Raw genomic sequence first — 23438 nt, 5'->3', positions numbered from 1 at the left:
ATATATATATATATATATATATATATATATATATATATATATATATATATATATATATATATATATATATGTCGTACCTAGTAGCCAGAACTCACTTCTCAGCCTACTATTCAAGGCCCGATTTGCCTAATAAGCCTAGTTTTCCTGAATTAATATATTTACTATAATTTTTTTCTTATGAAATGATAAAGCAACCCTTTTCTCTATGTATGAGGTCAATTTTTTTTTATTGGAGTTAAAATTAACGTAGATATATGACCGAACCTAACCAACCCTACCTAACCTAACCTAACCTATATTTATAGGTAAGGTTAGGTTAGGTAGCCAAAAAAAGCTAGGTTAGGTTAGGTTAGGTAGGTTAGGTAGACGAAAAAACATTAATTCATGAAAACTTGGCTTATTAGGCAAATCGGGCCTTGAATAGTAGGCTGAGAAGTGCGTTCTGGCTATTAGGTACGACATATATATATATATATATATATATATATATATATATATATATATATATATATATATATATATATATATATAATTATTATAACCGTTGATATAATAAACATCGTCTTGTTTGAAATTCTTTACTTTAAAATGCATGAAGTTTCGAATACTTCTCTTATTCATCATCAGATCTAAAAGAAAAAACAGAAGTCATGCGAAATAACTACCAAACAAAGCACTCATACTGAATATAATTACCCATCAAAAGAAAAGAGAAACCAAACGACACAAGGTATAAAACAAATGACTTAATTTCTTACATACTTAAAGTGATCAAACCGAATAAAACTTTATAACTGACACCTAGATAATAGAAACTAAATAAAAAATGATTAAAAATTTAACTACTCTAACAAACCTCACTATTAAATTTACGTGAAGAGATCAATTGGAGTTAAACTTGATAATTAACACATGAATAATCAAAGCTAATACAACTATTATAATAATGACTTCACACATAAACAAATGTATATAAAACACAAGCAAAATAGAAGACAATTATAAAATACTAGCCAAAGCCTTATGAAAACTTAAATATCAAACAAACTAAACACGAATCAGTGTATCGTATGACTTAAATAGAAGACTATAATAATATACAATATCAGCACTTGAAATAAGTAAAAAAAAAAAAGAGACAAAACATGGTAAACTAAAAAAAATAAAAAAATGTCGGTATGGCCGCAGCTCCCTGATATATAAGGATTCCATTTTTCTTAAATCTGACTGGCCATTCATACAAGTGTCTAGAATTTTAAAATCGGTTTCCAGCAGAGAATGATTCAACTCATGACAATGATTCCTAATCTCCGAGAATGCTGGTTTGAATAATGGAATGGAACTTCCCATGTATGCAGCATTATAGCTGGAACAATTATTCATATATACGATACTAGAGCCCAGGGTATCTACCAACCGTTCCCCACTCCCTCGTTGCCAAGTCTTCTTCACCATTCCCTCCCTCCCTCCCTCCCATGTCCCTTAGTCCTCCCCAACATCCCACACTACACTGTCCACTCGTCCTCCTAACTGTTCCCCACTCCACCATCCCCTCGTCCTCTGCACCCATCTCCCACTCCCTCGTCCCCCTCATCCTCCCTACTATTCTTCCCCCTTTCCCATCCTCTCGTCTTCCCCCACTCCCCTGTCCCCTATTCCTCCCCACCATTCTCCATTCCCCCTGTCCTCTCGTCCCCAACTTCCCCATCCCCTCGTCCTCCCCACCATTACCCCGTCCCCTGTCCCCCTCGTATTCCCCACCATCCCCCCACTCCCGTCCCCTAGTCCTCCCCACCATCCCCCACTCCCGGCCCCTAATCCTCCCCACCATCCCCCACTCCCATCCCCTAGTCCTCCCCACCATCCCCCACTCCCGTTCCCTCGTTCTCCCCTCCATTCCCACACTCCCTCGTCCGATAACTTCCCAAATGTTCTGATGTTCCTATCAGGAAATTGAGAACATTAAACGATCTGATGTTCCCATTAATGAAATATAAGAAAAACAGTTAATAGAATGAAATGAAAACCAATGAAAAAATTGAAAAAAAAAAACTATATTCATAAAATGAACGGTACGGTAAACAATACAGCTATATTCTAACGCGTCACACAAAATAATTAAATCAAAATTAAAAAAAAATCGAAATCCATGAAAATTCAATATGTCAATGAAATTGGAAATTGAAATTAATTTGTAACATATTTAGTATAGTGTATGTTGCTCTTACGTGCAACAGTAACACTGATTTTTAGATAAAGCATGTTTTTACCTGTCACAGGTGTGGCATATACACTTATGAAATGAACGGATTGGTAAACAGCACAGCTCAATTCCAATGCAATGTCACACAAAATATTTAAATCAAAATGAAAATAAATAGAAACCTATGAAAATTCAGTTTATTAATGCAATTATGAACATTGAAATGGAATTGTAACATATTTAGCATAGCGTGTGTTGCTATTACATGCAACATATGGCACTGTTTTTAAAGCATGTTTTTACCTGTCACAGGCGTGGCATCTATATTGTAGGTATATAAAAACACACTGTATTCATATGGAACGTTGTGTCAAAATTTCAAGGCAATCAGTGAAGAACGTTAAAAAATTACAACATGTGTTGCTCTAACGTCCAACAGATGGCAATGTTTTTCAAAAAAACTATTTTTACCTGTCACAGGTGTGGCGTGCATATAGTAGGTATATAAAAACATGCGTGTATTCGAATGCAACGTTGTGTCAAAATTTCAAAGCATTCGGTGAAGAGATTTCAGAAATATCCTTCACATGAAAAACACAGTTTAAAAAAAGCACGTTTTTAGCTGTCATAGACATGACATCTATATAATTTGTATATAAAAATACGATCGTATGCAAATGGAACGTTGTGTCAAAAATAAATTTACATTTAGTCATATCTACATCAGCATAAGTTGCAAACTCCCAGAGGTAATTGTAGCCAAACCATAGCATAGCAATGGTGACATCTAAAGTCTGCTAACCTTATTGGATGACTCATAGACGTGCGGTTCTTCCTGCCTAATAAAATGATGATAGATGGAGTAACTGGCGTCCATTGCACTTGCACTGCCTGAAGTCTACGAGATTTTGTTTATGTTCCCGGAATATTACTGCCCTCAGGCTGCTCAAGCGCAGTCCAAGATGGTAATCAATTCCCTCTTTATAAGCAAAGGTTTTAGCTAACTCATCAGTTTTATCATGCATTCGGAGACCAATATGGGAAGTAAGTAAGTAAATAATTATCGAAGAAGGCACCAAGACCAATATGGGATGGAATCCACAGGAGACAGACTCTTACTCCTTCATTCATTATTTCTTTGTATCAGTGTCTAGCTTCAAAAACAAGCATGTCACAGCTGTCCCTTGGGGAGCTGAGTGCTGTAAGTGTCTTGAGGGGATGGTTCTCAACCGTCTCCTTTACAGAATTAGTAACATGTTGTCACCCTAGATATATGGCTTTACGTATGGAAAGAGTGTACATCACCATATTACCACATTCCTCACCCTGCATACTGATAGGTAATATACCACTTTCCTAGATCTTAAGTCAGCCTATGATATTGCTAACCCACACGTCATTCTGAGCGAACTTGCTAAAATGAATGTTGGAGGGTGGCTTCTACGGTGGATAAGAGGCTATCTATTCAACAGGAAGTCAGCTGTACTGTTCCAAGGGCATAGGAGTGTAACGAGAGATTTTGAACTTGGCACTCCACAGGGAGATGTCCTCACTCCTACTCTGTTCAACGTGTTAATCAATGCACTTTTAAACTCAGTAACCAGAAGGCCAGTGAACACATTATTAGCTATGCGAAAGATATACTGATCCACACCAATGGGTATACCAACACCCAAAATGTTCTGAACTCTGTATTGCACACATGCCAGGAACTAGGCTTAGTCATGTCAGTAGAGAAAACGAAGATCCTGAACCGACGCCCACCCAGATGGCGTGGGGCCGTTCGCAAAATGCAGTTGCATGATGGCTCTCTGCTCGACTATGTAACCAGATACAAATACCTTGGTCTTGAAGTTCCACTGTACCGCAATGTTGTAGCCAGACTTGGTCGCCAATGTAGAGAGAGGCTCCGTGCTCTCAAGACTGAGGCAGGCTACCATCCAAGCTATGGTGCAAATGTGATAATTGTCAAAATGATGTATCTCTCATATCTTAGGCCTCTGATTGATTATGCTTCACCCATGCTTGCCCTAGTGCCTGAGAGAATGCTTAGATGGCTTGAAAAGATGCAAAACGAAGCCATGAGTATTATCCTCGGATGCCCCAGTACAACTAAATTACTAATCATAAGGAAAGAACTGAATATTTCATGTGTAAGTGATCGTATCAAAGAAATTAATGTTTTAATTAGTATCAAGATGCTTAGGCTAACCCACCCTAACCCCTGCACTGCAGCTTTCCAAGCCTTCTTCCTTGAAGGTCAGCATCCCTCCAAATGGATTACCGAAACTGCCACTGTGCTCAGTATGTATAACTTTCATCACCCCTACCAAGAGAGACAACAATAACAACACTTTCATGCCCCATGGGAGATCACTCCTTTCCAAATTACTGTCCCCACTTTCACACCCAAGAAGCTGATCAAAGAGCAAATCTTGCTTCGACAAGAAGCAAAGTACAATGCCTTAACCCAAATTGATGCTTTAGTCAGTGAGCGCTCCGTTTTCCAGATTATTTACACTGAACAAATCCACAAAGGCCGTGACGAGGATTCGAACCTGCGTCCGGGAGCGTCCCAGACACTGCCTTAATTGTTCTTTTGATGCATCACGTTAGTGTGATCTCTGTGTGTAATGTTATTTACACTGATGCATCCTTGCATCAGTCCAATTCTGCACCTGGAAGTGCAGTTGTTGTGACAGATAGAGATGGTTTTTTTCTCCCAGGAGTGTGGAGCGCGTCTAAGTAACGGGGCCTCCACTCTTCAAACAGAATTGGTTGTCATAATCCTTGCACTCGAGCGCGTATATGAATCCAAAGTTGACACGCTAATTGTAAACTCCTTGTCATCCTTGACTGATCTCAGCTCCCCAAGGCATAACTGTGATGTGCTTATCTCTGAAGCTAGACTCAGATATAATGAAATAATCAATGATGGAGTCAGAGTCTGTTCCCTATGGATTCCTTCCCATATTGGTCATCGAATAAATTATAGAACTGATAAGTTGGCCAAAACATTTGCTCGTGAAGAGGAAATTGATTACCAACTTGGACTGCCTTTGAGCATGCCTGAGGGCAGTAATATTCCGGAAAAATCAACTAAATTTCGGACACTTGAGGCAAAGTGAAATTCACACCAGTTACTCCATCTATCATTATTCTAATATGCAGGAAGTACGGCACATCTATGGATCATTCAATAAGGTTAGCAGACTTCTAGATGTTACCACTGCTAGGCTTAGGCTCGGCTACAAGTACCTATGGGAATATGTAACATCTGCTGATGTAGATTTTGACTAAATGTAAACGTGCATGAAATGTAATATATATATATATATATATATATATATATATATATATATATATATATATATATATATATATATATATATATATATTAGTATATTTTGGTAGCAGTCTTTCCTGTAGACATATATTATTAAATATGACCGAAAAAGTAAGATTAATAATTCTAACACGAATTTTATCAATCTTTCGTACATTTCGTTTCAATGTTGGAGGTAAATCAAAAATCAATTCTCCAAAATTCATTTTTATTTCTAGTCTGACGCGACACGAGCGCGTTTCGTAAAACTTATTACATTTTCAAAGACTTTAGTTCACAAATACACAACTGAATAGAACTTACGCATCTCCGATTTTATATCTACATTTGAGTGAGGTGGAAGGGGTGATGTGGCATTAACACAAGACAGAACAAGATGTGGTATTAATAGGGTATTAATTTCATCAACACAAGACAGAACAAGAGTATTAATAGGGTATTAATTTCATCAACACAAGACAGAACACGAAACAATGGATATTGAATAGAAGTGTTTGTAGAAAGCCTATTGGTCCATATTTCTTGATGCTTCTATATTGGAGCGGAGTCTTGAGGTGGGTAGAATATAGTTGTGCAATAATTGGCTGTTGATTGCTGGTGTTGACTTCTTGATGTGTAGTGCCTCGCAAACGTCAAGCCGCCTGCTATCGCTGTATCTATCGATGATTTCTGTGTTGTTTACTAGGATTTCTCTGGCGATGGTTTGGTTGTGGGAAGAGATTATATGTTCCTTAATGGAGCCCTGTTGCTTATGCATCGTTAAACGCCTAGAAAGAGATGTTGTTGTCTTGCCTATATAATGGGTTTTTTGGAGCTTACAGTCCCCAAGAGGGCATTTGAAGGCATAGACGACGTTAGTCTCTTTTAAAGCGTTCTGTTTTGTGTCTGGAGAGTTTCTCATGAGTAGGCTGGCCGTTTTTCTGGTTTTATAGTAAATCGTCAGTTGTATCCTCTGATTTTTGTCTGTAGGGATAACGTTTCTATTAACAATATCTTTCAGGACCCTTTCCTCCGTTTTATGAGCTGTGGAAAAGAAGTTCCTGTAAAATAGTCTAATAGGGGGTATAGGTGTTGTGTTAGTTGTCTCTTCAGAGGTTGCATGGCTTTTCACTTTCCTTCTTATGATGTCTTCGACGAAACCATTGGAGAAGCCGTTATTGACTAGGACCTGCCTTACCCTACAGAGTTCTTCGTCGACTTGCTTCCATTCTGAGCTGTGGCTGAGAGCACGGTCGACATATGCGTGAACAACACTCCTCTTGTACCTGTCTGGGCAGTCGCTGTTGGCATTTAGGCACATTCCTATGTTTGTTTCCTTAGTGTAGACTGCAGTGTGGAAACCTCCGCCCTTTTCCATGACTGTTACATCTAGAAAGGGCAGCTTCCCATCCTTTTCCGTCTCGTAAGTGAAACGCAGCACGGAACTCTGCTCAAATGCCTCCTTCAGCTCCTGCAGATGTCTGACATCAGGTACCTGTGTAAAAATGTCGTCAACATACCTGCAGTATATGGCCGGTTTCAAGTTCATGTCGACTAAGACTTTTTGCTCGATGGTACCCATGTAGAAGTTTGCAAACAGGACACCTAGGGGAGAACCCATGGCGACCCCATCTACTTGCTTATACATGTGCCCATCCGGGCTCTAGAAGGGTGCCTCTTTAGTACAAGCTTGGAGTAGTTTCCTCAGAATATTTTCTGGTATGTCAAGAGGAGTACATGCTGGATCACGATACACTCTGTTGGCTATCATTCCGATTGTCTCGTCCACAGGTACGTTGGTAAACAGCGATTCTACGTCCAACGAGGCTCTTATTCCTGTGGCCCGTGTGCCCCGCAGTAAGTCAACAAATTCCTTTGGAGACTTCAGGCTGAAGGCGCAAGGAACATAAGGACTCAGCAGGCCGTTGAGTCGCTTCGCCAGTCTGTACGTGGGTGTGGGTATCTGGCTAATGATTGGCCGAAGTGCGTTTCCAGGCTTGTGCGTCTTGACATTTCCATACGCATATCCAGGTTTATATTCCCCAATGATCTTTGGCAGGTGGAGTCCGGATTTCTTGGCGTTCACAGGCGGTATTAATACCCTATTAATACCACATCTTGTTCTGTCTTGTGTTAATGCCACATCACCCCTTCCACCTCACTCAAATGTAGATATAAAATCGGAGATGCGTAAGTTCTATTCAGTTGTGTATTTGTGAACTAAAGTCTTTGAAAATGTAATAAGTTTTACGAAACTCGCTCGTGTCGCGTCAGACTAGAAATAAAAATGAATTTTGGAGAATTGATTTTTGATTTACCTCCAACAGTGAAACGAAAAGTACGAAAGATTGAGAAAATTCGTGTTAGAATTATTAATCTTACTTTTTCGGTCATATTTATTAATATATGTCTACAGGAAAGACTGCTACCAAAATATACTAATATTAAAGCGCACGACCCAGCAACAAGGAATCAAGCCTTCACGATAAAATATCGCCAGGATCTGATTCGTGATCAGATATACAAGGCAGAGAATGAAATCAAAGACAACAAAACGCAACTACTTCATGCTACAAACGAGTGGAGAAATAGCAACATCGACGATAGTATCCGTACCCGCATTGAACAACACCTCGACATCCTCACAGACCAACATCACCTCAGCACTGAAACAAGGATTATCAAGAAACTAACAACATTATATGGAGGACCTATGGCAATTCCACGACCAAGAGATGGCTTCCTGAACCTTGCAGGAATTAACCTCACTGAGGACCAAGTCACTCTCCTAAATCTGGGCATAAACTGTCATGTTATGTCCAGACCGAGTGAGATGGCCCGGAAAGTAGAGTTGGAAATTCTGTTGGACGACATATTCGACCTCGAGACACAAAAGAAGGTCACTACCAAAGATACCTTACAAGCAGAACTTATTGCAGAAAGAGGAAAGAATCGAGGCAACTACAGAAGAACCATACTGTCCCCCGAGCTTAAAGCGGCAGCTAAAAGCCTTCGTGAGAACAAGGAGATAGTTGTCAGGAGAGGTGACAAGTCGCCAATATATGTCATTCTTAAAAAAGACGAATATCTGGCGAAAATGAACATCATACTCTCTGACCAAACTAAGTTCCAAAGGGTAACGAAGGACACTACAGCCGAATTAAAAGCAAAGGTCAACAAACTGATCGAAACTGTGAACGCCAAGAAATCCGGACTCCACCTGCCAAAGATCATTGGGGAATATAAACCTGGATATGCGTATGGAAATGTCAAGACGCACAAGCCTGGAAACCCACTTCGGCCAATCATTAGCCAGATACCCACACCCACGTACAGACTGGCGAAGCGACTCAACGGCCTGCTGAGTCCTTATGTTCCTTGCGCCTTCAGCCTGAAGTCTCCAAAGGAATTTGTTGACTTACTGCGGGGCACACGGGCCACAGGGATAAGAGCCTCGTTGGACGTAGAATCGCTGTTTACCAACGTACCTGTGGACGAGACAATCGGAATGATAGCCGACAGAGTGTATCGTGATCCAGCCTGTACTCCTCTTGACATACCAGAAAATATTCTGAGGAAACTACTCCAAGCTAGTACTAAAGAGGCACCCTTCTTGAGCCCGGATGGGCACATGTATAAGCAAGTAGATGGGGTCGCCATGGGTTCTCCCCTAGGTGTCCTGTTTGCAAACTTCTACATGGGTACCATCGAGCAAAAAGTCTTAGTCGACATGAACTTGAAACCGGCCGTATACTGCAGGTATGTTGACGACATTTTTACACAGGTACCTGATGTCAGACATCTGCAGGAGCTGAAGGAGGCATTTGAGCAGAGTTCCGTGCTGCGTTTCACTTACGAGACGGAAAAGGATGGGAAGCTGCCCTTTCTAGATGTAACAGTCATGGAAAAGGGCGGAGGTTTCCACACTGCAGTCTACACTAAAGAAACAAACATAGGAATGTGCCTAAATGCCAACAGCGACTGCCCAGACAGGTACAAGAGGAGTGTTGTTCACGCATATGTCGACCGTGCTCTCAGCCACAGCTCAGAATGGAAGCACGTCGACGAAGAACTCTGTAGGGTAAGGCAGGTCCTAGTCAATAACGGCTTCTCCAATGGTTTCGTCGAAGACATCATAAGAAGGAAAGTGAAAAGCCATGCAACCTCTGAAGAGACAACTAACACAGCACCTATACCCCCTATTAGACTATTTTACAGGAACTTCTTTTCCACAGCTCATAAAACGGAGGAAAGGGTCCTGAAAGATATTGTTAATAGAAACGTTATCCCTACAGACAAAAATCAGAGGATACAACTGACGATTTACTATAAAACCAGAAAAACGGCCAGCCTACTCATGAGAAACTCTCCAGACACAAAACAGAACGCTTTAAAAGAGACTAACGTCGTCTATGCCTTCAAATGCCCTCTTGGGGACTGTAAGCTCCAAAAAACCCAGTATATAGGCAAGACAACAACATCTCTTTCTAGGCGTTTAACGATGCATAAGCAACAGGGCTCCATTAAGGAACATATAATCTCTTCCCACAACCAAACCATTGCCAGAGAAATCCTAGTAAACAACACAGAAATCATCGATAGATACAGCGATAGCAGGCGGCTTGACGTTTGCGAGGCACTACACATCAAGAAGTCAACACCAGCAATCAACAGCCAATTATTGCACAACTATATTCTACCCACCTCAAGACTCCGCTCCAATATAGAAGCATCAAGAAATATGGACCAATAGGCTTTCTACAAACACTTCTATTCAATATCCATTGTTTCGTGTTCTGTCTTGTGTTGATGAAATTAATACCCTATTAATACTCTTGTTCTGTCTTGTGTTGATGAAATTAATACCCTATTAATACCACATCTTGTTCTGTCTTGTGTTAATGCCACATCACCCCTTCCACCTCACTCAAATGTAGATATAAAATCGGAGATGCGTAAGTTCTATTCAGTTGTGTATTTGTGAACTAAAGTCTTTGAAAATGTAATAAGTTTTACGAAACGCGCTCGTGTCGCGTCAGACTAGAAATGAAAATGAATTTTGGAGAATTGATTTTTGATTTACCTCCAACAGTGAAACGAAATGTACGAAAGATTGAGAAAATTCGTGTTAGAATTATTAATCTTACTTTTTCGGTCATATTTAATATATATATATATATATATTATATATATATATATATATATATATATATATATATATATATATATATATATATATATATATATATATATATATATATATATATATATATATATATTGTGACGGTAACGCGTTGGTGTTCGGCTGTTCAAAAGCTAGGGGTATGGCCTCGTCACATATAGAAAAAAAAATAGAAAATCTGGAACTTCGTCTGTGGTAAGCTAAGGAGAAGACACACAAAACACAAGTAAATTTTAACAATGAAATTTTAATTACGTTAAAGAAAGCAAAACATGAATAAAAATGGACATACAAATTCGTATAATAAAATCAATCAAAGTAATATGAATAATCAAATGGTAAAATGAAAAGTTACGTTAAGACAAATGAACAAATAACAAGAGTATATGGCAAACAAAGTAAGTAGGTGCCGGAATATTGGCTTCAAGCTATCACTTCTCTTAGTACACGTAAGCCTGGGGCTTAGTCTACCAACGAGACGTGTTAACTTGTCGAAAGCACGGGATATTCTGAAGACTGAGGTCGTGGCGGCCCCAGACATCAAGTAGTATGGTGGGTAGAGTGCAGTTGCAGCTGGACCGGCAGCCAATCAGCGATGAGCCGGCGATAAGACAGGTAGTTTGGCGGTTTGAGGTGGAGCAGGTGTTCCTGGCTGCATACGTTTTGCGCTCTGGCAAACCTTGCTGGTGTTGTTGTTGTTGGATTTTTCTTCCATAGTAGTTTTATATAGATGTTTATATCGACGTCTTTTGGAGGGAAGAGCAGGCTCAATCTCTTGAAGGAGATTATCGTCACAACTTTCCCCCGAAGCCTGCGGTTCTGGAAGAAGTACGTCGTTATGTGGTGAAGTAATAGATGGAGTCGCTTCTACTTCATAAACTCTGGAGAGATCATGGGCTAAGATGTTGTCGGAATCTTGGTATAGCGTGTCTCCAGGTTGAATTTCTGCAGTTATCAAGCCCATAGTAGAAGACGTTGAGATGAGAAGTGGGCGTGCTGCAGGAGGTGTAGGGTGGTGTGGTCCGTGTTGATGGTAGACCAAGCACTTTTCAGGTGTGGAGTGAAGTGCTGGAGCTTCAGGATGAAGAGTAGCTCCTTGCCAATTGTTCCGTAGTTCCTTGTAGCAATAGTCACTGACAGGTGTATTCTCCTCGCCTCGTTGCTGCATCACGACACCACCAACGTCGGTACCACTGGCGTCGACATGAAGGATGAAGGGCTTATCTGACGAGGTGAGAGTGGAATTAGAATATGGCAAAGGAGCACTATTATTATCCTGAAAGTATTTGGGATGATCATTAAGGATTTCGGAATTAGAAAGCGCCGACTCCTTGTCAGTGCTTTCGGGAGGAGAAGCTGGGAAGGTCTCACTGTGGATGAAGGGTTCTGTGAAGTTAGAACAGTTAATCAGGTCAGTGGGAGGAGTATCATTATATTGCTTCAGGAGGTTGACGTGGCACAGCTGGGTCTTCTGCCGCCTATCTGGAGTCTCTATAACGTAGTTGTTGTTATTTCTGCACTCTTGGACGCGGTAGGGTCCTGAAAACCTGTTTTGTAAAGGTGAACCTGGGATAGGGAAGTATGCTAGAATGAAGTCTCCTGGCTTAAATTTTCGTACATTGCTGGTCTGGTCGTAATGAGTCTTCATCTTCTCCTGGGCTTTCAATAGATTATTATGGGCAAAACGGTGGACTCTCTCTAGAATGTGTTGAAGGTTTTGAAGAAACTGGGGCACATTCTGATGCTCACTGAAGGTGGCATCTCTGAGAGAGTCTTTGAAAGCCTTAAGGGGAGTACGGCACTTACGGCCGTAGAGCATCTCATAAGGAGATACTCCTAGGGACTCATTGGGGAGACTTCTGTAAATACACATTATAAGGTCGATTTGCTTATCCCAATCCTTAGAGGTTTCACTACAAAACTTTTTCAAGAGTGCTTTGATAGTCTGATGACTACGTTCAAGAGAACCCTGTGAAGCAGGATGATAGGGGCTGGACAATACCTGTTTGATGTTGAACTCCTCCAGTGTCCTTTTGAAGAGATCACTGGTGAAGTTGGTACCACAGTCGCTCTGAATCTCCCTTGGAAATCCGTATTGAGTGAAGATCTTCAATAGATGTTTTACAACCGTAGCAGCCGTGATGTTCTTCACTGGAACTGCTATGGGAAATCTGGTGGTAGGACACAGGATGGTTAAGATATAGGCGTTACCTGAACTGGTCCGAGGTAAAGGACCAACACAGTCTATTATAAGTCTGTGGAAAGGTTCCGCAGGCACCGGTATGGGAATCAGTGGCGCTCTGGGAATGGAGATGTTCGGTTTGCCTGCCATCTGACATGTATGACACTGTTTTACGTACTGTTTGACGCTATTTACCATACCTGGCCAGTAGTAGTCTTGACGAATTCCATGGTAAGTCTTGTTGAAGCCGTAGTGGGAGAGTGCTCCGTGGGTCAGGTGTAGAATAGTGGGCCGCAGGCTGGTAGGAATCACAAGTTGTTCGATGTTGGCCCAATCGTCCTCCTCCTTCAGTTTACTGGGTCTATATCTGCGGTAGAGCAAGTCGTTCTCTAGGAAGAACCCAGGAATACTGTCGGGTTGAGTCTCAGCCTGGAAAAACAATGGTGTTAAAGTAAGATCTTCCCTCTGCAACTTACGGAACTCCAACTTGGTCAGATTCGGGGGTAGTTTCTGAGGGTCTTGAGGGACAGCGGTAGCAGTAGAGTCAGCTGGCTGTGGACGTGCGGCTTGTGCACGGGTGGTCACGAGAACTGGAGGAGAAACTTCATCACTCTCTTGAACCTCTGCTGGAACATACGCTAGAATAGGGTTGATTGGCACAGAGTTACACACCTGGGGTTTGTCCATGACGATCAGGTTGGTCGGTTGCAGGTCTTCTGCCAAGTCGTTGCCTAGGAGAAGTTGCACACCAGGCATGGGAAAAGGCTTTTCCCTGACGGCGACTTGGACTTCTCCGTTCACGTAGGGACAATCCAGGTGGACTCTGGCGAGAGGGTATGGAGTGGTAGCAGTGAGGTCAGTGATGAAGACAGTTTCTCCGGTGTAGACGATGTTGGGCACAGCCGACTTCAAGATGATCGATTGAAGAGCCGCTGTGTCCCTCAAGATCTTCAATTTGAAACGTCCCTCCGGATTTGAACCGTTGGCAGAGACAGTTCCAGTATACAGGTGGTTACTGAAAAGAGAAAGATCATTAACATTAACACCAACATTCATCACAGGCTTACCGGACTTAGGAGGAGTTGGTTTGGGTTTCTGTGGGTCAGTGGTTCCCTTGTATTGAGACTTACCACACTTGTCTATGGTATGTCCATAGAGTCTACAATACTTGCAGTACAATTGCGAGCCAGCTTGATCGGTGCTCACTTTCTCGTAACTGTACCACGACTTCTTACTGGAGGATGGTTCGGGTGTCAGCCGGTGGATGAGGCTGTAAGTGTCAGCCGACTTAGCACACTTCAGGTAGTCGGTTTCTTCTTTATCTGCTAAGTAGAGACGGACAGGAGGCGGCACACGCCTCAAGAATTCTTCAACAAGCATCAGGTTGACGAGTTCTGTAAAAGTAGAGACATGTGCTGCTTCCAGCCATTTCATAAAATATCTCCGTTTTGTGTTAGCAAACTCGAGGAAGGTAGTGGTACTTGCCTTCAGGTGGTCACGGAATTTCCATCGATAACTTTCTGTGGAAAGGAGGTAGGCGTCCAACACTGCTTGTTTCAGAGTCTGGTAGTCATTCTCAGACGCCAAAGTACTGAGTGTGACTGCAGCTCTACCTGTAAGATGTACTCTGAGAAGTGTGGCCCATTGGTCGACAGGCCAACTGAGTTGATTAGCAAGGGTTTCAAAGGTGGTGAAAAACACATCAACTTCTGCTTCTACAAAGGATGGCATTAACTTACTTGCATGTGATATATTAAAACTGATGGGAAGATTGGCAGTAGCTTGCTGGCGTTGAGTGAAGTGTGAAGTTTCCAAGGCGATTTCGCGTTGACGACACTCTAGAGCCAGAGACGCTTGTTGCTTGTCATGTTCGCGTTGCATCTCCAACTCGCGTTGTTTGGTTTCAAGCTGTACTCGTTCACGTTCACGGAGTAATGCGACCTCACGTTCGTGTTCTTCCCTTCGTATGGCAGCTGCTCGTTCTTGTTGTTCGAGGGCTTCCCTTTGCTGTTCGCGGGCTTCCCTTTGCTGCTCACGTTCAATCTTTGCCAGCTCCAATTTGAGTTTCATCGTTGCCAAATCAGTTTTATCTGCAATATAGTAAGTTTCACGAGTTTCAGAGTCTATCGTACCTTGCTCTAAATAGTGATCCAGCAACAGGTTGTATAGGTCATTTTTGTTGGCTTGGTAGGGAATTTCTAGTTGATACTCATGTGCAAGAGTTTGTAATTCAGTTCTCTTGGCACGACTTAAAGTCCCTATTTCACCTGCTGGATCTGCACGGAAAGCTTGGAGACGAAACATGGTGAAATTAGCAAATAAATGTATGACGAATATTCAGTTATAGTGAATGTCAGAAACAGGACAACGTGGCAACTGGTACCTATCCTGTGGGATCTTTAACAATTAAAGTTAAGTACAAGGTGTTAAATGATTAATTTAAATCAAGGGCGCAGGAAATCTTGTACCCGGTACTCATGTAAGAGGATAAGGGCAAGAAAATCCTACTAACAAATGAAACAGAGTTTCGAAAACAAATGAAACAGTTAATTGCCTCAAAAGTAAAATTGGTAGTCCAAGGATGTAGGCATACCTTGCCGAGTCTCTATAGGACATAAAGCAAGTTTTTCCTACTGAATTAGTATGATACTTACAGAATTAGCGAACTTTTGTGCTCTGAAAAAGTAAGCTAATTTCCTACCGTTGTATGTATCATCATCTCTGACTGACGTGTAGGGGTGCGAGGTGTCAACTGGTGACGAGAACTGCTGCTGAGGTCCCAATTCAGCAACTAAAGTTCGAGCTAGAGGAACTATGGCCCTCTTTGTCCTCCTACAGTCAGATTGCAGAAGATTGGGTGCACTTGACCCGGGGCAGACCACAGTACCAGGGTACCAATATTATGATCTGTCAAAAATGAGAAATATCCAAGGGACAAAGATGGTAAACACAAGTAATAACACGGAGGGAGAGATGACCAATTAAGAGTATGACTGAGGCCTACAGTCACCACGTAATCCAAAGTTGTCTCACCTTCACCATATGCTACTCTCGTAATGCACAATACACCGCACCATATAAAAAATGAAATTGAATATGAAAAATAGTAAAAGCTACGTTAACAAAGTTAAATACGCTTACCATAAATTACCACTTGGCACCAGTACCTGAGTGAAGATCCCGGACAGGCTCCCATATAATATGTGACGGTAACGCGTTGGTGTTCGGCTGTTCAAAAGCTAGGGGTATGGCCTCGTCACATATAGAAAAAAAAATAGAAAATCTGGAACTTCGTCTGTGGTAAGGTAAGGAGAAGACACACAAAACACAAGTAAATTTTAACAATGAAATTTTAATTACGTTAAAGGAAGCAAAACATGAATAAAAATGGACATACAAATTTGTACAATAAAATCAATCAAAGTAATAAGAATAATCAAATGGTAAAATGAAAAGTTACGTTAAGACAAATGAACAAATAACAAGAGTATATGTCAAACAAAGTAAGTAGGTGCCGGAATATTGGCTTCAAGCTATCACTTCTATTAGTACACGTAAGCCTGGGGCTTAGTCTACCAACGAGACGTGTTGACTTGTCGAAAGCACGGGATATTCTGAAGACTGAGGTCGTGGCGGCCCCAGACATCAAGTAGTATGGTGGGTAGAGTGCAGTTGCAGCTGGACCGGCAGCCAATCAGCGATGAGCCGGCGACAAGACAGGTAGTTTGGCGGTTTGAGGTGGAGCAGGTGTTCCTGGCTGCATACGTTTTGCGCTCTGGCAAACCTTGCTGGTGTTGTCGTTGTTGGATTTTTCTTCCATAGTAGTTTTATATAGATGTTTATATCGACGTCTTTTGGAGGGAAGAGCAGGCTCAATCTCTTGAAGGAGATTATCGTCACAATATATATATTAGTATATTTTGGTAGCAGTCTTTCCTGTAGACATATATTATTAAATATGACCGAAAAAGTAAGATTAATAATTCTAACACGAATTTTCTCAATCTTTCGTACATTTCTTTTCACTGTTGGTTGTAATTCAAAAATCAATTCTCCAAAATTCATTTTTATTTCTAGTCTGACGCGACACTTGAGCGCGTTTCGTAAAACTTATTACATTTTCAAAGACTTTAGTTTACACATACACAACTGAATGGAACTTACACATCTCCGATTTGTTTATATCTACATTTGAGTGAGGTGGATAGGGTGAGGTGGTATTAATAGGGTATTAAATTCATCAACACAAGACAGAACACGAAACAATGGGTATTGAATAGAAGTGATTGTAGAAAGCCTATTGGTCCATATTTCTTGATGCTTCTATATTGGAGCGGAGTCTTGAGGTGGGTAGAATATAGTTGTGCATTAATTGGCTGTTGATTGCTAGTGTTGACTTCTTAATGTGTAGTGCCTCACAAACGTCAAGTCGCCTGCTATCGCTGTATCTATCGATGATTTCTGTGTTGTTTACTAGGATTTCTCTGGCGATGGTTTGGTTGTGGGAAGAGATTATATGTTCCTTAATGGAGCCCTGTTGCTTATGCATCGTTAAACGCCTAGAAAGAGATGTTGTCTTGCCTATATACTGTTTTTTTTGGAGCTTACAGTCCCCAAGAGGGCATTTGAAGGCATAGACGACGTTAATCTCTTTTAAAGCGCTCTGCATTGTGTCTGGAGAGTTTCTCATGAGTAGGCTGGCCGTTTTTCTGGTTTTATAGTAAATCGTCAGTTGTATCCTCTGATTTTTGTCTGTAGGGATAACGTTTCTATTAACAATATCTTTCAGGACCCTTTCCTCCATTTTATGAGCTGTGGAAAGGAAGTTCCTGTAAAATAGTCTAATAGGGGTATAGGTGTTGTGTTAGTTGTCTCTTCAGAGGTTGCATGGCGTTTCACTTTCCTTCTTATGATGTCTTCGACGAAACCATTGGAGAAGCCGTTGTTGACTAGGACCTGCCTTACCCTACAGTGTTCTTCGTCGACTTGCTTCCATTCTGAGCTGTGGCTGAGAGCACGGTAGACATATGCGTTAAAAACACTCCTCTTGTACCTGTCTGGGCAGTCGCTGTTGGCATTTAGGCACATTCCTATGTTCGTTTCTTTAGTGTAGACTGCAGTGTGGAAACCTCTGCTCTTTTCCATGACTGTTACATCTAGAAAGGGCAGCTTCCCATCCTTTTCCATCTCGTAAGTGAAACGCACCACGGAACTCTGCTCAAATGCCTCCTTCAGCTCCTGCAGATGTCTGACATCAGGTACCTGTGTAAAAATGTCGTCAACATACCTGCAGTATATTGCCGGTTTCAAGTTCATGCCGACTAAGATTTTTTAGCATGGCTAAAAAAAGCCATGCCGGCTTTTTGCTCGATGGTACCCATGTAGAAGTTTGCAAACAGGACACCTAGGGGAGAACCCATGGCGACCCCATCTACTTGCTTATACATGTACCCATCCGAGCTCAAGAAGGGTGCCTCTTTAGTACAAGCTTGGAGTAGTTTCCTTAGAATATTTTCTGGTATGTCAAGAGGAGTACATGCTGAATCACGATACACTCTGTCGGCTATCATCCCGATTGTCTCGTCCACAGGTACGTTGGTGAACAGTGATTCTATGTCCAACGAGGCTCTTATCCCTGTGGCCCGTGTGCCCCGCAGTAAGTCAACAAATTCCTTTGGAGACTTCAGGCTGAAGGCGCAAGGGACATAAGGAGTCAGCGGGCCGTTGAGTCGCTTCGCCAGTCTGTACGTGGGTGTGGGTATCTGGCTAATGATTGGCCGAAGTGGGTTTCCAGGCTTGTGTGTCTTGACATTTCCATACGCATATCCAGGTTTATATTCCCCAATAATCTTTGGCAGGTGGAGTCCAGATTTCTTGGCGTTCACAGTTTCGATCAATTTGTTGACCTTTGCTTTCAGTTCGGCTGTAGTGTCCTTCGTTACCCTTTGGAATTTAGTTTGGTCAGAGAGTATGAGCTTCATTTTCGCCAGATATTCGTCTTTTTTAAGAATGACGTATATTGGCGACTTGTCGCCTCTCCTGACAACTATCTCCTTGTTCCCACGAAGGCTCTTAGCTGCCGCTTTGAGCTTGGGGGACAGTATGGTGCTTCTGTAATTGCCTCGATTCTTTCCTCCTTTCGCAATAAGTTCTGCTTGTAAGGTATCTTTGGTGGTGACCTTCTTTTATGCTTCGAGGTAGAATATATCGTCCAACAGAATCTCCAACTCCACTTTCCGGGCCATCTCACTCGGTCTGGACATAACATGACAGTTTATACCCAGATTTAGGAGAGTGACTTGGTCCTCAGTGAGGTTGATTCCTGCAAGGTTCAGGAAGCCATCTCTTGGTCGTGGAATTGTCATAGGTCCTCCATATATTGTTGTTAGTTTCTTGATTATCCTGGTATAGGATAATCAAGAAATCAGGAAATCAGGTACCTGTGTAAAAATGTCGTCAACATACCTTGAACTTGAAACTTGAAACCGGCTATATACTGCAGGTATGTTGATAACATTTTTACACAGGTACCTGATGTCAGACATCTGCAGGAGCTGAAGGAGGCATTTGAGCAGAAGTATGTTGACCAGACCACACATTAGAAGTTGAAGGGACGACGACGTTTCGGTCCGTCCTGGACCATTCTCAAGTCGATTGTGATAAGGAGGTAGGGACAGGCAATAAATAGGCAAGAGAGAGCTGAGGAGGAAAGTAAGGTGTAGGAATGTAGGGAATAGTAGTAATAATGAGAACTGCAGAAGGCCTATTGGCCCATACGAGGCAGCTCCTATTATAAGCACTGAAGGTTATGTAGTAGGGATCGTTAACCTGTTCTTCCACCGTGACTCATCGCCTGCATTTGAGCAGAATTCTGTGTTGCGTTTCACTTACGAGATGGAGAAGGATGGGAAGCTGCCCTTTCTAGATGTAACAGTCATGGAAAGGAGCGGAGGTTTCCACACTGCAGTCTACACTAAGGAAACAAACATAGGAATGTGCCTAAATGCCAACAGTGACTGCCCAGACAGGTACAAGAGGAGTGTTGTTAACACTTATGTCGACCGTGCTCTCAGGCACAGCTCATGATGGAAGCAAGTCGACGAAGAACTCTGTAGAGTAAGGCAGGTCCTAGTCAACAATGGCTTCTCCAATGGTTTCGTTGAAGACATCATAGGAAGGAAGGTGAAACGCTATGCAACCTCTGAAGAGACAACTAACACAACACCTATACCCCCTATTAGACTATTTTACAGGAACTTCTTTTCCACAGCTCATAAAACAGAGGAAAGGGTCATGAAAGATATTGTTAATAGAAACGTTATCCCTACAGACAAGAATCAGAAGATACAACTGACGATTTACTATCAAACCTAAAAAACGGACAGCCTACTCATGAGAAACTCTCCAGACACAAAGCAGAACGCTTTAAAAGTGACCAACGTCGTCTATGCCTTCAAATGCCCTCTTGGGGACTGTATGCCTCAAAAACAACAGTATATAGGCAAGACAACAACATCTCTTTCCAGGCGTTTAACGATGCATAAGCAACAGGGCTCCATTAAGGAACATATAATCCCTTCCCACAAACAAACCATCACCAGAGAAGTCTTATCAAACAACACAGAAATCATCGATAGATACAGCAATAGCAGGCAGCTTGACATCTGGGATGCACTACACATCAAAAAGTCAACACCAGCAATCAACAGCCAATTATTGCGCAACTATATTCTACCCACTTCAAGACTCCGTACCAATATAGAAGCATCAAGAGGAAGTATAGGCTAATAGGCTCTTTCAGTTACTTCCATTCTTCCCTTTCACTTATCCAATTTATACCCCTTGTATCGTGTTCTGTTTTGTGTTGGTGGAAAGTTTGTTCACCTCATCCAAAACTGTTTCAACATATCACCTCACCCAAATGCGAGGATATAAGACAAGATGTTTATCGTTAGAATTAGTAAAACTCTGTTAAGTGTTTTCAGGTTACAAGTTGTGTATGTGTGTAAACTAAAGTCTTTGAAAATGTAATATGTTATTACAAAACGCGTTCAAGTGTGGCGTCAGACTAGAAATAAAAATGAATTTTAGTGAATTGATTTTTTAATTACCATTGATAGTAAAAAAAACATAAGAAATATTGAGAAAATTTGTGTTAGAATTATTAATCTTACTTTTTTTGTCATATTTAACAACATAAGTTTACAAGAAAGACTGCTCCTAAAATGCCGGTATAGCAGGAGAGAGGAATGTGCATAATTGCGCGTCCTTGGGTCACTGGTGGAGCATTTAGATCCGGGGTGAAGGGCTCGGGCACCAGGACATTAGGAGGTACCAATGTAACGTACGATTATATTACGTTGTTGGGTTGATTAGATACACAGTGTTTAGTGAGTTTCATATTTATTTAGTAGTTCTGGATACAGCAGTATCGCAGACGTTGAGATGAAGCCTGGAGCAGAGCAGAGAGCTGAGTGAGGCCGGAGTCGTGGAGCTCTATGTGGGAGAGCGGGCGGCTCGATTGAGAATTGTGAGTGTCTGAACTCGGGGAGCGAGAGCGTGGCGGCTCGATGCGGTCGTAGTCTGCTGTCTGCTCTGTGTCGAAGCTCTAGCGTCTTGGGTTGATTAGGACTGTACACGCCGAGTGCTACATTGTTGACTGTGGAAATTGAACTGTCTTCTATTCATCAAATCGTTGCTTATATGGTGATTACACCTCAGCTTCCTCCAACAAGGTGAGAAGAGTATTACCTGTAATTGGGGAAAGGATTGTAGCTTCTGTAATTAGTTATGCTATTAAGATAATGAGATAATGGAGCGAGTATAAGATTAACTCGCTACAGCTCCTTGCTCTGCGTAGAACACTCTCAGAATACTTTTCAGGGTGGAGTGAAACCTTTCGATCGCCCCTTGAGACTGCGGTCGGTATGGCGACGACCGAATCTGAGTCACTCCCCAATTTGTCACCGTCTGTCTGAACCATTTGGACTGGAATACACTCCCAAAGTCCGTCTGGATTTCCCTGGACATTCCCACCCAAGAGAAAAAACGTTGTAACTGCCCAGCTACACCTTTCGACGTCAAACGTCTCATCGGGACAGCTTCCGGAAATCTTGTCGACGCACACATGAAGGTCATCAGGTAGGTATTTCCTTTCTTCGTCCGTGGCAACGGTCCCACTCCGTCGACCAACAGGCGCTCAAATGCAGGCCCAAATGCAGGAACAGGGACTAACGGGGCCCTTGGTATCGTGGGTTGGTTCTTCCCTGCTCTCTGGCAAGGTAAGCACGTCTTACAGTGACACCTCACGTCGGCGTCCCTACCCGGCCAGTAGAAATGGTCCCTGATCTTGCACAAAGTCTTGGTCACCCTCAGGTGACCTGCAGAATCTACGGAGTGCGACATATCCAGCACTGCCGCTCTGCACTGGGCTGGCAACACTACCTGGTGCCTCGTACCTAGTGATTCTTCTCCGGCCTCCATTGTCTCATCAGCATTCCGTCCTGCATATAAAAATGAGTGGCCCTCTCGGGACCAACACGTCCTCCTTTGGCCTCCTGAATCAAATCCGGGAACTCCACCTGCTGCAACTCCTACAGACGAGTGCGGTCCACTCCAAGAGAACTGGCGAGAGTCACTTGTAGCTCACCATCTGGGCTGCCATCGCCCTCCACTTGTTCTGCGGGTTCCACAAAGAGGTGATCGACTCCCAGGCTGTCAGATGGCTCTTTTTCAGCCCCATCAGATCCACTCACTTCGTGTTCGTTGCACCATCTTGGGATCACAGCACACACAGGAAACGCCACCTCGGCGATTTCCTTCTCGTTCCCATAGGCGTCCAATACTCCGTCTTTCTCTATACAGTGCTCCAAGCACTCTTCGCTTTTCACTAGGTTAGGGAGGACACATCCTCCACAGGTGTCATTTCCAAGGATGACTTGCGCCTCCATCTTGGGCATCGAGGCACAGACCCCTACCACTAGGGTCTGGCAGCCATAATCAGAATCTAGAGTCACCTCGTGCAGGGGCATCCTCACTGGGCCTCCCACAGTGGTCACAACTGCCACCCCCACACTGGTACTCTTGTAACCCTCGGGGAACAGGGTTCTACTCACCAGGATAAAATCAGCCCCAGTGTCTCTCAATATCTTCACTGGAATGGGGTCTGCATCCCCCATCCTTATGGTTCCCTCACACACGAACAGGTGAACTCTTTTCTCCACACTTGGTACGGGCTCATCCCGCACCCTCTCGGCCATCTGGTCCTCCACCCGAACGAAAGCAACGTTCACCCGCTGCTTAGGGCGTCTGCATTCCCGCGCGACGTGTCCCAATCCTCCGCAGTTGTAACAGCGGACCCTACTTGGCGGCGACCTTCCACCACCGCTGGCCCTGGCAACGCCTCCAGAGGCAGTCGCTCCGTGGGTCTTCCTCGCGCCTTCCGTCGTCTCCTTCGCAGTGTTTCTCGTCACAGCAACAGCTCCTGAACACTCAGCTAGGGTCTTCTTAACCGGCTCCACAGAACTCTTTGATCCTCTACCGTCTC

Source organism: Procambarus clarkii, chromosome 25 (assembly GCF_040958095.1).
Source record: "Procambarus clarkii isolate CNS0578487 chromosome 25, FALCON_Pclarkii_2.0, whole genome shotgun sequence".
Lineage (NCBI taxonomy): Eukaryota > Metazoa > Arthropoda > Malacostraca > Decapoda > Cambaridae > Procambarus > Procambarus clarkii.
Note: the sequence above shows the minus strand (reverse complement) of the source record.